The 12,500-nt window shown below is 40.3% G+C and overlaps 1 protein-coding gene across 8 annotated transcripts in view; it reads right to left on the reverse strand.

The window, feature by feature from the left end:
- LOC110516041 (Janus kinase and microtubule interacting protein 3) overlaps window positions 1-12,500 on the reverse strand; it is an 89,450-nt gene that overhangs the window by 55,829 nt on the left and 21,121 nt on the right. The window lies entirely within an intron of this gene.

Here is a 12,500-nt window from a genome sequence, read left to right on the forward strand (position 1 = left end):
CCACACTGACTCAGTACAGATACCCCCTGTATAGAGCCTCCACACTGACTCAGTACAGATACCCCCTGTATAGAGCCTCCACACTGACTCAGTACAGATACCCCCTGTATAGAGCCTCCACACTGACTCAGTACAGATACCCCCTGTATAGAGCCTCCACACTGACTCAGTACAGATACCCCCTGTAAAGAGCCTCCACACTGACTCAGTACAGATACCCCCTGTAAAGAGCCTCCACACTGACTCAGTACAGATACCCCCTGTAAAGAGCCTCCACACTGACTCAGTACAGATACCCCCTGTAAAGAGCCTCCACACTGACTCAGTACAGATACCCCCTGTAAAGAGCCTCCACACTGACTCAGTACAGATACCCCCTGTATAGAGCCTCCACACTGACTCAGTACAGATACCCCCTGTATAGAGCCTCCACACTGACTCAGTACAGATACCCCCTGTAAAGAGCCTCCACACTGACTCAGTACAGATACCCCCTGTAAAGAGCCTCCACACTGACTCAGAACAGATACCCCCTGTAAAGAGCCTCGTTATTGTTATGTTATTGTTGCTTTTTATTTTAGTCTACTTATTATTATTTATTTTTATTAACTCTTTTATTATTTTCTTAACTCTTTGTTGAACTTCACGGTTGGTTAAGGGCTTGTAAATACGTGAAATATAATATGTCCCGGTAAAGTCTACACCTGTTGTATTCAGCATGTGACAAATAAAGTTTGATTTGACTTAATATCTAGCCTACATGCAGAGGAGTTCCCACTGGCTACATAGTATGTGTCTCCTGACCCCTCCTGACTTGATATCTAGCCTACGTGCAGAGGAGTTCCCACTGGCTCTAAGTCATACTACATAGTACGTGTCTCCTGACCCCTCCTGACTTGATATCTAGCCTACATGCAGAGGAGTTCCCACTGGCTCTAAGTCATACTACATAGTACGTGTCCCCCTGACCCCTCCTGACTTGATATCTAGCCTACATGCAGAGGAGTTCCCACTGGCTCTAAGTCATACTACATAGTACGTGTCCCCCTAGTAACCCACAGGTTTATTTGGGGTCATATTGAGTCTCTCCCACCACTTTAACACTGACTGACAGGTGCTGCTCCAGGCACACCAACCACAAATAGCACCAGAACGGACCACTACAGAGGATCCAATGTACTGTATGCATGGCTAGACAAACAACAGATTACAGAGTACTAATGGGAGGAGGGAGGGAGGGTGTGACTAATGGGAGGAAGGGAGTGACTAATGGGATGGAGGGAGTGACTAATGGGAGGGAGGGAGTGACTAATGGGAGGGAGGGAGTGACTAATGGGAGGGAGGGTGTGACTAATGGGAGGGAGGGAGTGACTAATGGGAGGGAGGGAGTGACTAATGGGAGGGAGGGTGTGACTAATGGGAGGGAGGGAGTGACTAATGGGAGGGAGGGAGTGACTAATGGGAGGGAGGGTGTGACTAATGGGAGGCAGTGACTAATGGGAGGGAGAGAGGGGGGAGAGGGCGAGGGAGGGAGTGACTAATGGGAGGGAGGGAGGGAGGGAGGGAGGGAGGGAGGGAGGGAGGGAGGGAGGGAGGGAGGGAGGGAGGGAGGGAGGGAGGGAGGGGTGTGACGGAGGGGTGTGATTTCTCTTCTCCAGGGCAGACCTAAAGATAGTCTCAATTAAACCATTGGCACATTCATTATTTATTTTATTTGAGCCTTTATTTAACTAGGCAAGTCAGTTAAGAACAAATTCTTATTTACAATGACGGCCAACCTAGGAACAGTGTACACCCGCACTGCCTTGTTCAGGGGCAGAACGACAGATTTTTACCTTGTCAGCTCGGGGATTCGATCTAGCAACCTTTACGGTTACTAGTCCAACGCTCTAACCACTAGGCTACCTGCCGCCCCTTTCTACATGGCTGGATTGGTCTACAGATGTAATAGCTGTATCCTCTGTTAGTCTACAGATGTTATAACTATCCTCTGTTGGTCTACAGATGTTACAACTATCCTCTGTTAGTCTACAGATGTTATAACGATCCTCTGTTAGTCTACATATGTTATAATGATCCTCTGTTAGTCTACAGATGTTATAACTATCCTCTGTTAGTCTGCAGATGTTATAACGATCCTCTGTTAGTCTACATATGTTATAATGATCCTCTGTTAGTCTACAGATGTTATAACTATCCTCTGTTAGTCTGCAGATGTTATAACGATCCTCTGTTAGTCTACAGATGTTATAACTATCCTCTGTTAGTCTGCAGATGTTATAACGATCCTCTGTTAGTCTACATATGTTATAATGATCCTCTGTTAGTCTACAGATGTTATAACTATCCTCTGTTAGTCTGCAGATGTTATAACTATCCTCTGTTAGTCTACATATGTTATAACGATCCTCTGTTAGTCTACATATGTTATAATGATCCTCTGTTGGTCTACAGATGTTCTAACTATCCTCTGTTGGTCTACAGATGTTATAACTATCATCTGGTGGTATACAGATGTTATAACTATCCTCTGTTGTCTACAAATGTTATAACTATCCTCTGTTAGTCTACAGATGTTATAACTATCCTCTGTTGTCTACTCTAAGCTCTCATCCAGCAAGGCCATGTAAACCAGCATAACTCCTGTCCCTGTCTGTAGAGTCTACAGGCCATGTAAACCAGCATAACTCCTGTCCCTGTCTGTAGAGTCTACAGGCCATGTAAACCAGCATAACTCCTGTCCCTGTCTGTAGAGTCTACAGGCCTATATATTAGTTTGTAACAGCTCCAGCCATATGGCCTCCAAGCTTTGCCCCTCAAGTCTTCCTGAGAGCCTTGGCAGCTTCAAAGTAACAATGATGAATGATATCTATCTATCTGTCTGTCTGTCTATCTGTCTGTCTGTCTGTCTGTCTGTCTGTCTGTCTGTCTGTCTGTCTGTCAGTCAGTCCTAAAATGGACTTACCTGAGATCAACAGTAGAACAGCAGACCATACCGCTAAGTGAAAACTGAAAACCCCCAACATAAGTGGAGCTCTAACAGAGAGCCTGAAGCATCCATTTGACACGAGATGACATACAGGCTGTCATCAGGCCTCAGTGAGTTATTACCGGCTGGCCAGGCAGCAGTGTTGCAGTGCAGGAGCTGGGATGGTTCAGTACGTGTGGCAAGTCTAGCCGGAGGGCCATGGTGTCACCCCATGTCTGTCCTATAGGTGACCCAGTCATTCGTTAAATTAATTACGCCCAACAGAGAAGACCACACATACTGTAGAGCCTAAACACTTTACAGTATATGCAGTAATTACAGAAGATTTTACCGAATGAAACACATTTATGCAGTAAATTATATTGTCACTACTAGGTCAAAATAATAGGTAGAAATACTGTAATAGTAATAATAATACTACCAATATATTACATACCGGTATACTGTAATAATACTACTACTAATATAATATATACTGGTATACTGTAATATTAATACTACCAATGTATTATATACCAGTATACTATAATACTAATACTACCAATATATTATATACAGGTATAATGTCATACTAATACTACTAATATATTATATACTGTAATAATACTACTACTAATGTATTATATACTGGTATACTGTAATAATAATAATACTAATATATTATATACTGGTATACTGTAATACTACTAATATATTATATACCGGTATACTGTAATACTACTAATACATTATATACTGGTATACTGTAATAATAATACTACTAATATAGTATATACTGGTATACTGTAATACTACTAATATATTATATACTGGTATACTGTAATAATAATACTACTAATATATTATATACTGTAATAATAATACTACTAATATATTATATACTGGAATACTGCAATAGTAATACTACTAATATATTATATACTGGTATACTGTAATAATAATACTAATAATAATATATTATATACTGGTATACTGTAATAATAATAATAATAATAATATATTATATACTGGTATACTGTAATACTGCTAATATATTATATACTGGTATACTGTAATAATAATAATACTAATATATTATATACTGGTATACTGTAATGATAATAATACTAATATATTATATACTGGTGCACTGTAATACTACTAATATATTATATACTGGTATACTGTAATACTACTAATATATTATATACTGGTATACTGTAATAATAATAATAATACTAATATATTATATACTGGTATACTGTAATACTGCTAATATATTATATACTGGTATACTGTAATAATAATAATACTAATATATTATATACTGGTATACTGTAATGATAATAATACTAATATATTATATACTGGTGCACTGTAATACTACTAATATATTATATACTGGTATACTGTAATACTACTAATATATTATATACTGGTATACTGTAATAATAATAATAATACTAATATATTATATACTGGTATACTGTAATAATAATACTACTAATATATTATATACTGGTATACTGCAATAGTAATACTACTAATATATTATATACTGGTATACTGTAATAATAATAATACTAATATATTATATACTGGTATACTGTTATAATAATACTACTAATATATTATATACTGGTATACTGTAATAATACTACTAATATATTATATACCGGTATACTGTAATAATACTACTACTAATATATTATATACTGGTATACTGTAATAATAATACTACTAATATATTATATACTGTAATACTATGAATATAGTATATACTGGTATACTGTAATACTAATACTACTAATATATGATATACAGGTATACTGTAATACTACTAATATATTATGTACTGCAATAGTAATACTACTAATATATTATATACTGTTATACTGTAATAATAATACTACTAATATATTATATACTGGTATACTGTAATAGTAATACTACTAATATAATATATACTGGTATACTGTAATACTACTAATATATTATATACTGTAATAATAATACTACTAATATATTATATACTGGTATACTGTAATAGTAATACTACTAATATAATATATACTATTCTCTATAACTAAACCTGTTATATCATACAGCCTGTTATCTATATCTAAACCTGTTATATCATACAGCCTGTTATCTATATCTAAACCTGTTATATCATACAGCCTGTTATATAATACAGCCTGTTATCTATATCTAAACCTGTTATATCATACAGCCTGTTATCTATATCTAAACCTGTTATATCATACACCCTGCTCTACAGTATATAACTAAACATGCCTTGGGTCATACATGCAGAGCAGAGAGCATTGTTCATTCAGACAGCCAAACAACAGGGAAGGGACCCCCTTGCCTCCACAGACACACAGACAGACAGTAGTGTCTATCATTAGACGTCACAATGGTCTCTTTGACGTGGACTGTTACTGGGGGTAGATAGCTGTTCATCTGGAGCAGAGCACACATAGTCCAGGAGCACTGGGCTGACCCTCTTACCCAGGAGCACTGGGCTGACCCCCTTACCCAGGAGCACTGGGATGACCCCCTTACCCAGGAGCACTGGGCTGACCCCCTTACCCAGGAGCACTGGGCTGACCCCCTTACTCAGGAGCACTGGGCTGACCCCCTTACCCAGGAGCACTGGGGCTGACCCCCTCACTCAGGAGCACTGGGCTGACTAGACTACTGTAGAATAGCATTAACACTAGGCTGACTAGACTACTGTAGAATAGCATTAACACTAGGCTGACTAGGCTACTGTAGAATAGCATTAACACTAGGCTGACTAGGCTACTGTAGAATAGCATTAACACTAGGCTGACTAGACTACTGTAGAATAGCATTAACACTAGGCTGACTAGGCTACTGTAGAATAGCATTAACACTAGGCTGACTAGGCTACTGTATAATGTTAGAATAGCATTAACACTAGGCTGACTAGACTACTGTATAGTGGTAGAATAGCACTAGGAGTCATTTGTCTTGTTAATCACAGGCATCTTTACTGGGCTATTAGTTTGGTCAATACCCTCTTCAGATCCATAATTTCCATCTTCACATTATGGAGACTATTCCCAGCTTTACAGTGCCTTGCGAAAGTATTCGGCCCCCTTGAACTTTGCGACCTTTTGCCACATTTCAGGCTTCAAACATAAAGATATAAAATGTATTTTTTTGTGAAGAATCAACAACAAGTGGGACACAATCATGAAGTGGAACGACATTTATTGGATATTTTAAACTTTTTTAACAAATCAAAAACTGAAAAATTGGGCGTGCAAAATTATTCAGCCCCTTTACTTTCAGTGCAGCAAACTCTCTCCAGAAGTTCAGTGAGGATCTCTGAATGATCCAATGTTGACCTAAATAACTAATGATGATAAATACAATCCACCTGTGTGTAATCAAGTCTCCGTATAAATGCACCTGCACTGTGATAGTCTCAGAGGTCCTTTAAAAGCGCAGAGAGCATCATGAAGAACAAGGAACACACCAGGCAGGTCCGAGATACTGTTGTGAAGAAGTTTAAAGCCGGATTTGGATACAAAAATATTTCCCAAGCTTTAAACATCCCAAGGAGCACTGTGCAAGCGATAATATTGAAATGGAAGGAGTATCAGACCACTGCAAATCTACCAAAACCTGGCCGTCCCTCTAAACTTTCAACTCATACAAGGAGAAGACTGATCAGAGATGCAGCCAAGAGGCCCATGATCACTCTGGATGAACTGCAGAGATCTACAGCTGAGGTGGGAGACTCTGTCCATAGGACAACAATCAGTCATATATTGCACAAATCTGGCCTTTATGGAAGAGTGGCGAGAAGAAAGCCATTTCTTAAAGATATCCATAAAAAGTGTTGTTTAAAGTTTGCCACAAGCCACCTGGGAGACACACCAAACAAGTGGAAGAAGGTGCTCTGGTCAGATGAAACCAAAATTGAACTTTTTGGCAACAATGCAAAACGTTATGTTTGGCGTAAAAGCAACACAGCTCATCACCCTGAACACACCATGCCCACTGTCAAACATGGTGGTGGCAGCATCATGGTTTGGGCCTGCTTTTCTTCAGCAGGGACAGGGAAGATGGTTAAAATTGATGGGAAGATGGATGGAGCCAAATACAGGATCATTCTGGTAGAAAACCTGATGGAGTCTGCAAAAGACCTGAGACTGGGACGGAGATTTGTCTTCCAACAAGACAATGATCCAAAACATAAAGCAAAATCTACAATGGAATGGTTCAAAAATAAACATATCCAGGTGTTAGAATGGCCAGGTCAAAGTCCAGACCTGAATCCAATCGAGAATCTGTAGAAAGAACTGAAAACTGCTGTTCACAAATGCTCTCCATCCAACCTCACTGAGCTCGAGCTGTTTTGCAAGGAGGAATGGGAAAAAAATTCAGTCTCTCGATGTGCAAAACTGATAGAGACATACCCCAAGCGACTTACAGCTGTAATCGCAGTAAAAGGTGGCGTATTAACTTAAGGGGGCTGAATAATTTTGCACGCCCAATTTTTCAGTTTTTGATTTGTTAAAAAAGTTTGAAATATCCAATAAATGTCGTTCCACTTCATGATTGTGTCCCACTTGTTGTTGATTCTTCACAAAAAAATACAGTTTTATATCTTTATGTTTGAAGCCTGAAATGTGGCAAAAGGTCGCAAAGTTCAAGGGGGCCGAATACTTTCACAAGGCACTGTATGTCACACTTAAAAAACATAAAAATAATAGCCCAATTTCTGTTCACCATTTCCGTTCCTGGTTCATCGGTGGTTTCCAAGGTACAGTACCAAACAGATAGCAACACCATCAGTGGAAATTAGCCATTTCTGCATTGCAAGATACAACTATTCACAAGGGTCGAAGGTTAGGTTGCACAATGCCCTTTTTGCCTTTCAGCTATAAAACTGGAGTGTATTCATTAGGAGTGAGACTGAGTGGAGCACTGACGCTGAACACCTGCTGAGCCCAGCGCTAGTCGCTCCGTCTGTTAGAATGAAACGGATCAATTATACTGCAAGACCGTGCATCTGCAGTGGCAGAATCAAGACATTATTCCAGATCATTTTATCTTCAATAAACCATGACGATAAATATCCTTATTGTGACATCATATTGACTGAAATAAACCTGCATAGTGGGTGATAAGTATCCTTATTGTGACATCATATTGTCTGAAATAAACCTGCATAGTGGGTGATAAGTATCCTTATTGTGACATCATATTGTCTGAAATAAACCTGCATAGTGGGTGATAATTATCCTTATTGTGACATCATATTGTCTGATATAAACCTGCATAGTGGGTGATAAGTATCATTATTGTGACATCATATTGTCTGAAACATTCTTCCGGTATGGTGCTTCATCTCCTCACAGGTTCTTGATGGGGATTGTGACTTCACCCCTACCTACATGTACAAACTACCTCGACTACCCCTGCACATTGACTCTGTACTGGTACCCCCTGTAGATTGCCTTGTTATTGTTATTTTGTTGTGTTACTTTCACTTACAGTTGGAGTCGGAAGTTTACATACACCTTAGCCAAATACATTTAAACTCTTTTTTTTCACAATTCCTGAAATTTAATCAGAGGAAAAATTCCCTGTCTTAGGTCAGTTAAGGATCACCACTTTATTTCAAGAATGTGAAATGTCAGAATAATAGTAGAGAGAATGATTTATTTCAGCTTTTATTTCTTTCATCACATTCCCAGTGGGTCAGGAGTTTACATACACTCAATTAGTATTTGGTAACGTTGCCTTTAAATTGTTTAACTTTGGTCAAACGTTTCGGGCTGCCTTCCACAAGCTTCCCACAATGAGTTGGGTGAATTTTGGCCCGTTCCTCCTGACAGAGCTGGAGTAACTGAGTCAGGTTTGTAGGCCTCCTTGCTCGCACACGCTTTTTCAGTTCTGCCCACAAATGTTCTATAGTATTGAGGTCAGGGCTTTGCGATGGCCACTCCAATACCTTGACTTTGTTGTCCTTAAGCCATTTTGCCACAACTTTGGAAGTATGCTTGGGGTCATTGTCCATTTGGAAGACACATTTGCGACCAAGCTTTAACTTTCTGACTGATATCTTGAGATGTTGCTTCAATACCCACATAATTGTCCAGCCTCATGATGCCATCTATTTTGTGAAGTGCATCAGCCCCTCCTGCAGCAAAGCACCCCCACAACATGATGCTGCCACCCCCATGCTTAACGGTTGGGATGGTGTTCTTCATCTTGCAAGCCTCCCCCTTTTTCCTCCATACATAACGATGGTCATTATGGCCAAACAGTTCTATTTTTGTTTCATCAGACCAGAGGACATTTCTCCAAAAAGTATGATTTTTGTCCCCATGTGCAGTTGCTTCTTCCTTGCTGAGCGGCCTTTCAGGTTATGTCAATATAGGACTCGTTTTACTGTGGATGTAGATACTTTTGTACCTGTTTCCTCCAGCATCTTCACAAGGTCCTTTGCTGTTGTTCTGGGATTGATTTACACTTTTCGCACCAAAGTACGTTCATCTCTAGGAGACAGAACGCGTCTCCTTCCTGAGCGGTATGACGGCTGTGTGGTCCCATGGTGTTTATACTTGCGTACTATTGTTTGTACAGATGAACGTTGGAACCTTCAGGCGTTTGGAAATGGCTTTTTCTGAGGTATTGACTGATTTCTTTAGATTTTCCCATGATGTCAAGCAAAGAGGCAGTGAGTTTGAAGGTAGGCCTTGAAATACATCCACAGGTACACCTCCAATTGGCTCAAATGATGTCAATTAGCCTATCAGAAGCTTCTAAAGCCATGACATCATTTTCTGGAATTTTCCAAGCTGTTTAAAGGCACAGTCAATTTAGTGTAAGTAAACTTCTGACCCACTGGAATTGTGATACAGGGAATTATAAGTGAAATAATCTGTTTGTAAACAATTGTTGTAAAAATGACTTGTGTCATGCACAAAGTAGATGTCCTATAGTTTATTAACAAGACATTTGTAGAGTCGTTGAAAAACAACTTTTAATGACTCCAACCTAAGTGGATGTAAACTTCCAACTTCAACTGTGTATATATTTTTTTTTACAGGGTAAATATTTACTTAACTCTTTCTTGAACTGCATTGTTGGTTAAGGTCTTGTAAGTAAGTATTTCACTGTAAGGTCTACTACACCTGTTGTATTCAGCATTTCACTGTAAGGTCTACTACACCTGTTGTATTCAGCATTTCACTGTAAGGTCTACTACACCTGTTGTATTCAGCATTTCACTGTAAGGTCTACTACACCTGTTGTATTCAGCATTTCACTGTAAGGTCTACTACACCTGTTGTATTCAGCATTTCACTGTAAGGTCTACTACACCTGTTGTATTCAGCATTTCACTGTAAGGTCTACTACACCTGTTGTATTCAGCATTTCACTGTAAGGTCTACTACACCTGTTGTATTCAGCATTTCACAGTAAGGTCTACCTACACCTGTTGTATTCAGCATTTCACTGTAAGGTCTACTACACCTGTTGTATTCAGCATTTCACTGTAAGGTCTACCTACACCTGTTGTATTCAGCATTTCACTGTAAGGTCTACTACACCTGTTGTATTCAGCATTTCACAGTAAGGTCTACCTACACCTGTTGTATTCAGCATTTCACAGTAAGGTCTACCTACACCTGTTGTATTCAGCATTTCACAGTAAGGTCTACCTACACCTGTTGTATTCAGCATTTCACAGTAAGTTCTACACCTGTTGTATTCAGGTGACAAAGTTTGATTTGATTGGCTGTAGATCCATAGAAACCTGTTTCAGAGATATCGGGGTTGCCATCGTACCATCACTGACCAGTGACCACTACTCTGGTGGGACAGATATGGGATATGTGATCAAGACAATTCATATAAGACTCACAACATATAATATCATATCACAACATAATGATATTGGTGTGGTGCCCCTCGTCAATGTAACCGAACAGAGGAGCCAAGCTAGTCTCTTCCCACAGTTACTTTCCAGTGAGCCTAAAGCCAGACTGACAGAATGGGGCTCATAATGTAAAGCATGTCCTGACAAGTTAAACAGACACTCAGCAGTGGAAAGTTAGCTAATGTACTCCCAGCTCCTCCCCTGTACAAGGCATTCACACACGGCCAATGACATGGACATGTCATTAACGGTCTCAGCTATGCAATTAGCTCCCCAAGCTGTCAATCAAAACACACAGCCAATGACGGGTACATGTCAGGCATGCCCCTCCAGCCGAACCATTAGCCCCACAGGCTGTCAGTCACTGACATTGAAACAGTCCTATCGTGCACAGATTACATAGGCTTGCTTCCCAAATGGCACCCTGCACAGGACCCATAGGGATCAAGGCCTATAGTAGTGTACTTTAGTAGGGAGTAGGGATCCATTTGTGACTCAACCATAGACAGGAATACGTATTAGCCAATCTGTACTACAGTAGTGCCACATTACCCCTGTAATGAATTAACACAGAGGAGATCGTTCAGTGCAGAGAGAAATATAATCTACAGGGGAAGAGACGTCTGTCGGAATACTGGGCTCCCGAGTGGCGCAGCGGTCTAAAGACACTGCATCTCAGTGTTAGAGGCGTCACTACAGACCCTGGTTCGATTCCAGGCTGTATCACAGGGGTCTAAGACACTGCATCTCAGTGTTAGAGGCGTCACTACAGACCCTGGTTCGATTCCAGGCTGTATCACAGCGGCCTAAGGCACTGCATCTCAGTGTTAGAGGCTGGTTCGATTCCAGGCTGTATTGCAGCGGTCTAAAGACACTGCATCTCAGTGTTAGAGGAGCTACTACAGACCCTGGTTCGATTCCAGGCTGTATCACAGCGGTCTAAAGACACTGCATCTCAGTGTTAGAGTAGTCACTACAGACCCGGGTTCGATTCCAGGCTGTATCACAGCGGTCTAAGACACTGCATCTCAGTGTTAGAGGCGTCACTACAGACCCTGGTTCGATTCCAGGCTGTATCGCAGCGGTCTAAAGACACTGCATCTCAGTGTTAGAGGAGTCACTACAGACCCTGGTTCGATTCCAGGCTGTATCACAGCGGTCTAAAGACACTGCATCTCAGTACTCCCCTGCTCCTCAGGGTTACTACAGACCCTGGTTCGATTCCAGGCTGTATCACAGCGGTCTAAAGACACTGCATCTCAGTGTTAGAGGATTCACTACAGACCCTGGTTCCATTCCAGGCTGTATCACAGTGGTCTAAGGCACTGCATCTCAGTGTTAGAGGAGTCACTACAGACCCTGGTTCCATTCCAGGCTGTATCACAACCCGGCCGTGATTGGGAGTCCAATAGGGCGGAGCACAACTGGCCCAGCGTCGTCCAGATTTGGCAGGTTGTATCATTGTAAATAAGAATTTGTTCTTAACTGACTGGCCTTGTTAAATATAAAATACAAACAATATACTGCCAGCGGCTGCTTTGAGTGGTAACATGGATGTTTCATCCTTTTATCCCACCATGAGACTCCTTTCACTCCTTT

The sequence above is a fragment of the Oncorhynchus mykiss genome, chromosome 1, assembly GCF_013265735.2.
Source record: "Oncorhynchus mykiss isolate Arlee chromosome 1, USDA_OmykA_1.1, whole genome shotgun sequence".
NCBI classification, from domain to species: domain Eukaryota; kingdom Metazoa; phylum Chordata; class Actinopteri; order Salmoniformes; family Salmonidae; genus Oncorhynchus; species Oncorhynchus mykiss.